We start from the raw sequence: 10000 nt of genomic DNA on the forward strand, positions 1-10000 counted from the left end.
GCGAGCAGGGTGCCACCGACTCGTCGGGCCCACTCGGAGGCTGATATCTCAGGAAGGCCGAGGCCGATTTCCTCCGGGTATGGCTCGTTGCGTGCGGCAGGAGGCGGCGCAGCGTACGGTACCGAGCACTGGGAGGTGCGATGCTGCCTGCCGGAGTGACAGCGAAAGGCTGCGCACCGCTTTCCGCCTGCTAACTCGGCGTCCGTGAGACCGACCGACTTCGCTTTACCGCCGGAGCTAGAGTGGGGCAAGGGGCACGGTTGGGTACCGGAACGATCACGTTCGCACACCGGGAAGTCGAGTGCCGGGTCTCGAAACGGAGCCGGGTCGGCCCAATTTAAAACGGAGAATAGAGTGCTGCCCTCTGCGGGTGAAAACCTGGAAGTACGTTGGTTAATGATTTCCAGTTCACCCCGCTTGGTCAGGCCCACTCGGAGGCGGATAACTCCGGAACGCCGAGGCCGATTTCCTCCGGGTATGGCTCGTTGCGTGCGGCAGGAGGCGGCGCAGCGTACGGTACCGAGCACTCGGAGATGCGGTGCAGCCCGCCGGAGTGACAGCGAAAGGCTGCGCACCGCTTTCCGCCTGCTAACTCGGCGTCCGTGAGACCGACCGACTTCGCTTTACCGCCGGAGCTAGAGTGGGGCAAGGGGCACGGTTGAGTACCGGAAGGATGACGTTCGCACACCGGGAAGTCGAGTGCCGGGCCGCTGAAAGCGAGCTCGGTGCCCCGGTTTGTCCGTCCCACCCGGAGGCCCATATCTCCGGAAGGCACAGGCCGATTTCCACCGGGTATGGCTCGTTGTGTGCGGCCGGACCAGGCGCAGCGGACGGTACCGAGCACTCGGAGGTCGGGCGCTGTCCGCCGGAGGTACAGCGAAAGGCTGCAAACCACTTTCCGCCGCCTCCCTCCGCGGGCGTGAGACCGACGGTCGTCGGGTTTGGTTCCCCGGCTCGAGCAGGACGAGGGGCAGCGAACGGTACTGGAACGAACCCGGTCGCACACCGGGAAGTCGAGTGCCGGGTCTCGAAACGGAGCCGGGTCGGCCCAGTTTAAAACGGAGAAGAGAGTGCTGCCCTCTGCGGGTGAAAACCTGGAAGTACGTTGGTTAATGATTTCCAGTTCACCCCGCTTGGTCAGGCCCACTCGGAGGCGGATAACTCCGGAACGCCGAGGCCGATTTCCTCCGGGTATGGCTCGTTGCGTGCGGCAGGAGGCGGCGCAGCGTACGGTACCGAGCACTCGGAGATGCGGTGCTGCCCGCCGGAGTGACAGCGAAAGGCTGCGCACCGCTTTCCGCCTGGTAACTCGGCGTCCGTGAGACCGACCGACTCCGCTTTAGCACCGGAGCTAGAGTGGGGCAAGGGGCACCGAAGGGTACCGGAACGATCACGTTCGCATACCGGGAAGTCGAGTGACGGGCCGCTGAAAGCGAGCAGGGTGCCACCGCTCGGGGCCCCGGTTTGTCCGTCCCACCCGGAGGCCCATATCTCCGGAAGGCACAGGCCGATTTCCTCCGGGTATGGCTCGTTGTGTGCGGCCGGACCAGGCGCAGCGGACGGTACCGAGCACTGGGAGGTGCGATGCTGCCCGCCGGAGTGACAGCGAAAGGCTGCGCACCGCTTTCCGCCTGCTAACTCGGCGTCCGTGAGACCGACCGACTCCGCTTTACCGCCGGAGCTAGAGTGGGGCAAGGGGCACGGTTGAGTACCGGAAGGATGACGTTCGCACACCGGGAAGTCGACTAGCGGGCCGCCGAAAGCGAGCTCGGGGCCCCGGTTTGTCCGTCCCACCCGGAGGCCCATATCTCCGGAAGGCACAGGCCGATTTCCACCGGGTATGGCTCGTTGTGTGCGGCCGGACCAGGCGCAGCGGACGGTACCGAGCACTCGGAGGTCGGGCGCTGCCCGCCGGAGGTACAGCGAAAGGCTGCAAACCACTTTCCGCCGCCTCCCTCCGCGGGCGTGAGACCGACGGTCGTCGGGTTTGTTTCCGCGGCTAGAGCAGGACGAGGGGCAGCGAACGGTACCGGAACGAACCCGGTCGCACACCGGGAAGTCGACTAGCGGGCCGCCGAAAGCGAGCACGGGGCCCCGGTTTGTCCGTCCCACCCGGAGGCCCATATCTCTGGAAGGCACAGGCCGATTTCCACCGGGTATGGCTCGTTGTGTGCGGCAGGACCAGGCGCAGCGGACGGTACCGAGCACTCGGAGGTCGGGCGCTGCCCGCCGGAGGTACAGCGAAAGGCTGCAAACCACTTTCCGCCACCTCCCTCCGCGGGCGTGAGACCGACGGTCGTCGGGTTTGTTTCCGCGGCTAGAGCAGGACGAGGGGCAGCGAACGGTACCGGAACGAACCCGGTCGCACACCGGGAAGTCGACCAGCGGGCCGCCGAAAGCGTGCTCGGGTCCCCGGTTTGTCTGTCCCACCCGGAGGCTGATATCTGAGGAAGTCCGAGGCCGATTTCCTCCGGCTAACTCGGCGGGCAATGTGTCCCCCCCCCCCACCATCTTCGGCTGATTACCGTGGCTGGACCGGATCAAGGAGCAACGGAACCGTGCCAGAACGACGTCGGTCGGACGGCGTGAACTGATAGTGCCGAGGCCGGAAACCGAGCCGGAAATGTGCACCGATTTATTGGTCCCACTCGCAGGCCCATATCTCCGGAAGGCCGAGGCCGATTTCCTCCGGGTATGGTTCGCTGCGTGCAGCCGGAAGGGGAGCAGCGGACGGCACTGAGCAGCCGGAGGTGCGGCGCTGCCCGCCGGAGCTGCAAGCGAAAGGCTGCGCACCGCTTTCCGCTGGCTAACTCGGCGGCCGTCAGGCCGACCGACTCCGCTTCAGCACGGGAGCTGGAGTCGGGCAAGGGGCACCGAAGGGTACCGGAAGGATCACGTTCGGACACCGGGAAGTCGAGTGCCGGGCCGCCGAAAGCGAGCTCGGGGCCCCGGTTTGTCCGTCCCACCCGGAGGCCCATATCTCGAGAAGGCACAGGCCGATTTCCTCCGGGTTTGGCTCGCTGCGTGCGGCCGGACGAGGCGCAGCGAACGGTACCGAGCACTCGGAGGTGCGGCGCTGCCCGCCGGAGGTACAGCGAAAGGCTGCAAACCGCTTTCCGCCTCCTCTCCCCTCGGGCGTGAGACCGACGGTCGTCTGGTTTGCTTCCGCGGCAAGAGCAGGACGAGGGGCACCGAGCGGTACCAGAACGAACCCGGTCGCACACCGGGATGTGGAGTGCCCGGCCCAAACCCGCTACCCCCCCCCCCCCCACCCGAAAGCGAGCCCCGGTTTGTGGATTAAAAGTGAAGCGGCAAAGATTTGTAAAACAGCGTGAAATGATGAACCAGAAGCCCAAAGTAATGGTGGGAATAAAAGTTCCGAAATGTGAAATGGTGAACCAGAAGTTGTGTGAACTGTTTAACCCAAAGTGGCAAAAATGGATTAAAAGGGGTGAAATGATCGACCGCAAAGCAGGGCAAGCATTAAACAAAAGCAGCAGCATTTTTTAAAAAGGGACAAATGGTTTACCAGAATCCCAAAAGAATGCTCAGAGACTTAAGTGCCAAAGGGGCAAATGGTTAACCAGAAGCTGGGTGAACTGCTTAACCCAAAGTGGGAAAAAGGATAAAAAAGGGGTGAACTGATCAACCAGAAGTCGACAACAATGTGCGGCGATTAAGTCTGAAAGAGGGAAAGGTTGACCGGAAAGCAGGGAAATGATTAAACAAAAGCAGAAAAATTCAGTAAAAAGGGGCAAGTGGTGAACCAGAAGTTGGGTGAACTGCTTAACCAAAAGTGGGAAAGAGGATTAAAAGGGGAGAAATGTTGAACCAGATGTCGAAAACAATGCGCGGCGATGAAGTCTGAAAGAGGAAAAGGTTGACCGCAAAGCAGGGAAAGGATTAAACAGAAGCAGCAATATCTTTTAAAAAGGGACAAATGGTGAACCAGAATCCCAAAAGAATGCTCAGAGACTTAAGTCCCAAAGGGGCAAATGGTTAACCAGAAGCTGGGTGAACTGTTTAACCAAAAGTGGGAAAAAGGATTAAAATGTTGTGAAATGATTAACCAGAAGGCGAAAGCAAAGTGCGGCGGCGAAGTCCTAAAGGGGAAAAGGTTGACCATAAAGCAGGGAAATGATTAAACAAAAGCAGAAAAATTCAGTAAGAAGGGGCAAATGGTTAACCAGAAGTTGGGTGAACTGCTTAACCAAAAGTGGGAAAGAGGATTAAAAGGGGAGAAATGTTGAACCAGATGTCGAAAACAATGCGCGGCGATGAAGTCTGAAAGAGGAATAGGTCGACCGCAAAGCAGGGAAATGATTAAACAAAAGCAGAAAAATTCAGTAAAAAGGGGCAAATGGTGAACCAGAAGCTGGGTGAACTGCTTAACCAAAAGTGGGAAAAAGGATTAAAAGGGGAGAAATGTTGAACCAGATGTCGAAAACAAGGTGCGGCGATGAAGTCTGAAAGAGGAATAGGTCGACCGCAAAGCAGGGAAAGGTTTAATCAAAAGCAGCAATATCTTTTAAAAAGGGACAAATGGTGAACCAGAATCACAAAAGAATGCTCAGAGACTTAAGTCCCAAAGGGGAAATGGTTAACCAGTAGCTGGGTGAACTGTCCAACCCAAAGTGGGAAAAAGGATTAAAAGGGGTGAAATGATTAACCAGAAGGCGAAAGCAAAGTGCGGCGGCGAAGTCGTAAGGGGAAAAGGTTGACCAGAAAGCAGGGAAAGCATTAAACAAAAGCGGCAACATTTTTAAAAAAGTGGCAAATGGTTAACCAGAATCCCAAAAGAATGCTCAGAGACTTAAGTCCCAAAGGGGAAATGGTTAACCAGAAGCTGGGTGAACTGGTGAACCAAAAGTGGGAAAAAGGATTAAAAGGGGAGAAATGTTTAACCAGAAGGCAAAAGCAAAGTGCGGCGGCGAAGTCCAAAAGGGGAAAAGGTTGACAAGAAAGCAGGGAAATGATTAAACCAAAGCGGAAAAATTCAGTATAATGGGGCAAATGGTTAACCAGAAGCTGGGTGAAATGGTTAACCGAAAGTGGCAAAAAAAGATTTAAAGGGGAAAAATGATTAACCAGAAGTCGACAACAATGCGCGGCGATGAAGTCTGAAAGGGGAAAAGGTTGACCACATAGCAGGGAAACGATTAAACAAAAGCGGCAACATTTTTAAAAAAGTGGCAAATGATTAACCAGAATCCCAAAAGAATGCTCAGAGACTAAGTCCCAAAGGGGAAATGGTTAACCAGAAGCTGGGGGAAATGGTTAACCAAAAGTTGCAAAAATGATTAAAAGGGGTGAAATGATTAACCAGGAGGCTAAAGCAATGTGCCGCGGTGAAGTCTGAAAGAGGGAAAGGTTGACCAGAAAGCATTAAACAAAAGCGGCAACATTTTTTAAAAATTGGCAAATGATTAACCAGAATCCCAAAAGAATGCTCAGAGACTAAGTCCCATAGGGGAAATGGTTAACCAGAAGCTGGGGGAAATGGTTAACCAAAAGTTGCAAAAATGATTAAAAGGGGTGAAATGATTAACCAGAATTCGAAAATAATGTGCGGCGATGAAGTCCTAAAGGGGAAAAGTTTGACCACAAAGCAGGGAAAGCATTAAACAAAAGCGGCAACATTTTTTAAAAATTGGCAAATGATTAACCAGAATCCCAAAAGAATGCTCAGAGACTAAGTCCCAAAGGGGAAATGGTTAACCAGAAGCTGGGGGAAATGGTTAACCAAAAGTTGCAAAAATGATTAAAAGGGGTGAAATGATTAACCAGGAGGCTAAAGCAATGTGCCGCGGTGAAGTCTGAAAGAGGGAAAGGTTGACCAGAAAGCATTAAACAAAAGCGGCAACATTTTTTAAAAATTGGCAAATGATTAACCAGAATCCCAAAAGAATGCTCAGAGACTAAGTCCCAAAGGGGAAATGGTTAACCAGAAGCTGGGGGAAATGGTTAACCAAAAGTTGCAAAAATGATTAAAAGGGGTGAAATGATTAACCAGGAGGCTAAAGCAATGTGCCGCGGTGAAGTCTGAAAGAGGGAAAGGTTGACCAGAAAGCATTAAACAAAAGCGGCAACATTTTTAAAAAAGTGGCAAATGATTAACCAGAATCCCAAAAGAATGCTCAGAGACTGAGTCCCAAAGGGGAAATGGTTAACCAGAAGCTGGGGGAAATGGTTAACCAAAAGTTGCAAAAATGATTAAAAGGGGTGAAATGATTAACCAGGAGGCTAAAGCAATGTGCCGCGGTGAAGTCTGAAAGAGGGAAAGGTTGACCAGAAAGCATTAAACAAAAGCGGCAACATTTTTTAAAAAGTGGCAAATGATTAACCAGAATCCCAAAAGAATGCTCAGAGACTAAGTCCCAAAGGGGAAATGGTTAACCAGAAGCTGGGGGAAATGGTTAACCAAAAGTTGCAAAAATGATTAAAAGGGGTGAAATGATTAACCAGGAGGCTAAAGCAATGTGCCGCGGTGAAGTCTGAAAGAGGGAAAGGTTGACCAGAAAGCATTAAACAAAAGCGGCAACATTTTTTAAAAATTGGCAAATGATTAACCAGAATTCCAAAAGAATGCTCAGAGACTAAGTCCCAAAGGGGAAATGGTTAACCAGAAGCTGGGGGAAATGGTTAACCAAAAGTTGCAAAAATGATTAAAAGGGGTGAAATGATTAACCAGGAGGCTGAAGCAATGTGCCGCGGTGAAGTCTGAAAGAGGGAAAGGTTGACCAGAAAGCATTAAACAAAAGTGGCAACATTTTTAAAAAATTGGCAAATGATTAACCAGAATCCCAAAAGAATGCTCAGAGACCAAGTCCCAAAGGGGAAATGGTTAACCAGAAGCTGGGGGAAATGGTTAACCAAAAGTTGCAAAAATGATTAAAAGGGGTGAAATGATTAACCAGGAGGCTAAAGCAATGTGCCGCGGTGAAGTCTGAAAGAGGGAAAGGTTGACCAGAAAGCATTAAACAAAAGCGGCAACATTTTTTAAAAATTGGCAAATGATTAACCAGAATCCCAAAAGAATGCTCAGAGACTAAGTCCCAAAGGGGAAATGGTTAACCAGAAGCTGGGGGAAATGGTTAACCAAAAGTTGCAAAAATGATTAAAAGGGGTGAAATGATTAACCAGGAGGCTGAAGCAATGTGCCGCGGTGAAGTCTGAAAGAGGGAAAGGTTGACCAGAAAGCATTAAACAAAAGTGGCAACATTTTTTAAAAATTGGCAAATGATTAACCAGAATCCCAAAAGAATGCTCAGAGACTAAGTCCCAAAGGGGAAATGGTTAACCAGAAGCTGGGGGAAATGGTTAACCAAAAGTTGCAAAAATGATTAAAAGGGGTGAAATGATTAACCAGGAGGCTAAAGCAATGTGCCGCGGTGAAGTCTGAAAGAGGGAAAGGTTGACCAGAAAGCATTAAACAAAAGTGGCAACATTTTTAAAAAATTGGCAAATGATTAACCAGAATCCCAAAAGAATGCTCAGAGACTAAGTCCCAAAGGGGAAATGGTTAACCAGAAGCTGGGGGAAATGGTTAACCAAAAGTTGCAAAAATGATTAAAAGGGGTGAAATGATTAACCAGGAGGCTGGAGCAATGTGCCGCGGTGAAGTCTGAAAGAGGGAAAGGTTGACCAGAAAGCATTAAACAAAAGTGGCAACATTTTTAAAAAATTGGCAAATGATTAACCAGAATCCCAAAAGAATGCTCAGAGACCAAGTCCCAAAGGGGAAATGGTTAACCAGAAGCTGGGGGAAATGGTTAACCAAAAGTTGCAAAAATGATTAAAAGGGGTGAAATGATTAACCAGGAGGCTAAAGCAATGTGCCGCGGTGAAGTCTGAAAGAGGGAAAGGTTGACCAGAAAGCATTAAACAAAAGCGGCAACATTTTTTAAAAATTGGCAAATGATTAACCAGAATCCCAAAAGAATGCTCAGAGACTAAGTCCCAAAGGGGAAATGGTTAACCAGAAGCTGGGTGAAATGGTTAACCAAAAGTTGCAAAAATGATTAAAAGGGGTGAAATGATCAACCAGAAGTCGAAAATAATGTGCGGCGATGAAGTCCTAAGGGGCAAAAGTCACCCAGAAGGCAGGGAAATGATCAAACGAAAGCAGCCAAAAAATTATTAAAAGAGGGGAACTGATGAACCAAAAGATGAGAAACGGCCCGCAGAGACTAAGTCCAAAACGGGAACTGGTGAACCGGAAATGATTAACCAAAAACTAAGTCCGAAGAGGGAACTGGTAAACCAGAACTGAGTAACCCGATTTTTAAAATTAATTATAAATGGGGAAACGATTGAGCAAAAGGCGGAAATTAAGTCACAGGGACCATGTCCGAAAGGGCAAGAGGTTACCCCGTAGGGGGCATTCGTCAACTCAATCTGAAAACTTTGGAGGCAAATCTGACCAAAATGCGGAAATCGGACCACACCGCGAGGGGCGCCATTCGACGGGGCAGGGTTAGACGCGTCGAACGGTACCTGAAGGTCCCGGCTGCGACACGTGAGTCCGGAGATATGGCCAGTCAAAGTCTGATGGGAGGTACCGAAGCCGAAAAATCGAAACGCGTTTGCGGCGATTCGGTGTCAGAGAGTCGGTCACGAATTCAAATTCGTCCCGCTGATTCGCCAATTGCCAGCCGGTTCCGGGGGGATTGGCGGGGTACCTGCAGGATAGTAAGAGGTGGCATGTCGAGACTTAGCCTGTTTACCAGACTTGTGTCTAGCGCCTCCAGGTCTGCAGAGACCGACCCGGGCTGCCGCCCAACCGACTTTTAAGCCTTTTGGGAGTGGGAATTTTTCCCATTTTTCCCCATTTTTCGGGTTTTTTGGTCGGGCTTGAAAACGGCGGCCCCGAGGCCTCCCGGGGCTGGCGGGCTTCGGCTCCCTTGCGAGAGGGTCCGAATTCCACCCGTTTAAGCCCAGAAAGGAGTTCGGAAGTCAGTCGGTCGAGGGAACCCCTTCGGAAGTCCGACGGGGATGGATTCGGCCGGCGTTTCGGATCTCCGGTCAGAGGATTCCCCCCCTGGGCGGGGGGGTGCGAGTAGCTGCCGGCAAACGGTCCCTTGCACTTGTGGCACAAAAAGTCCGAGCACAGGTTAATGAGTTGGCCGCGGAAGCCCCTATGCCGAAATGAGAAAGCCCCCGTTGCGGGGATTTAGTGACGCATCTGCGGCCGGAGGTGGGAGGCCGTCCTGCCGAATTGACACTTGTCATTCGGGCACCTAGGGATTGGTCGGGTACCCGGAGATTTTCGAGAACACGATTTTCAGAGCTTTCTCTGACAGCCCAGGTGCACTTTAAGAGTGCCTGAAAAAGTGACACTTGGCAAAAGGCTCTCAATTTCAAAGCGGAGACCTTTACAAGAGCACTCGGAAGTCACCTGTCAGCATTTAAAGCTACATCAGGCGGCAATTTTCGAACTCTTTGTCAGTCTGAAATCGTGTTGAGCCTCGACAGCGTCGGGCTCAGGCAGGAGGAGCTTGCCAGCAGAGAGAGGCTCACCATGGATTGCTGGTGGATGCTTTTCGAAAACATATACACATTATATTATATTATAATAATATAAAGAAAAAAAAGAGTTTCTCAAAATCTCTGTGACACTTTGCAGATTTTTTTGAAAGCCAATAAAGAGAACTCTTTAACTTGAAAGTCACCTGTGCCGGCATAGCGATGACTTTTAAAACAGGTTGACACTTTCGAGCCGCGGCGGCTCTGAATCACCCCAGACACCAAGTGTGTTTGTGGGCAAGGCACCGCGGCCGGTGGGCTGCTTTTATAATAACGGGCACGCAGACTTTTTGAGAGGAATCGGTACTCTCTTCCGATCGATTTGGCGACTCGCGTCCGACATGGGAGGGCCCGAGCGGTCCAGCCAAGGCTGGTGTTCAGGCTCGTCAGGTTCCTCTCTCTGTCCCAAGTGGCAGACGGACAGTTTTAAAAGTCAGTGGGTTTTGTCGGCACGACTCTCCTGTTCACCCGCTGG

This window comes from Heptranchias perlo, unplaced genomic scaffold (genome assembly GCF_035084215.1).
Source record: "Heptranchias perlo isolate sHepPer1 unplaced genomic scaffold, sHepPer1.hap1 HAP1_SCAFFOLD_592, whole genome shotgun sequence".
Taxonomy (NCBI): Eukaryota; Metazoa; Chordata; class Chondrichthyes; order Hexanchiformes; family Hexanchidae; genus Heptranchias; species Heptranchias perlo.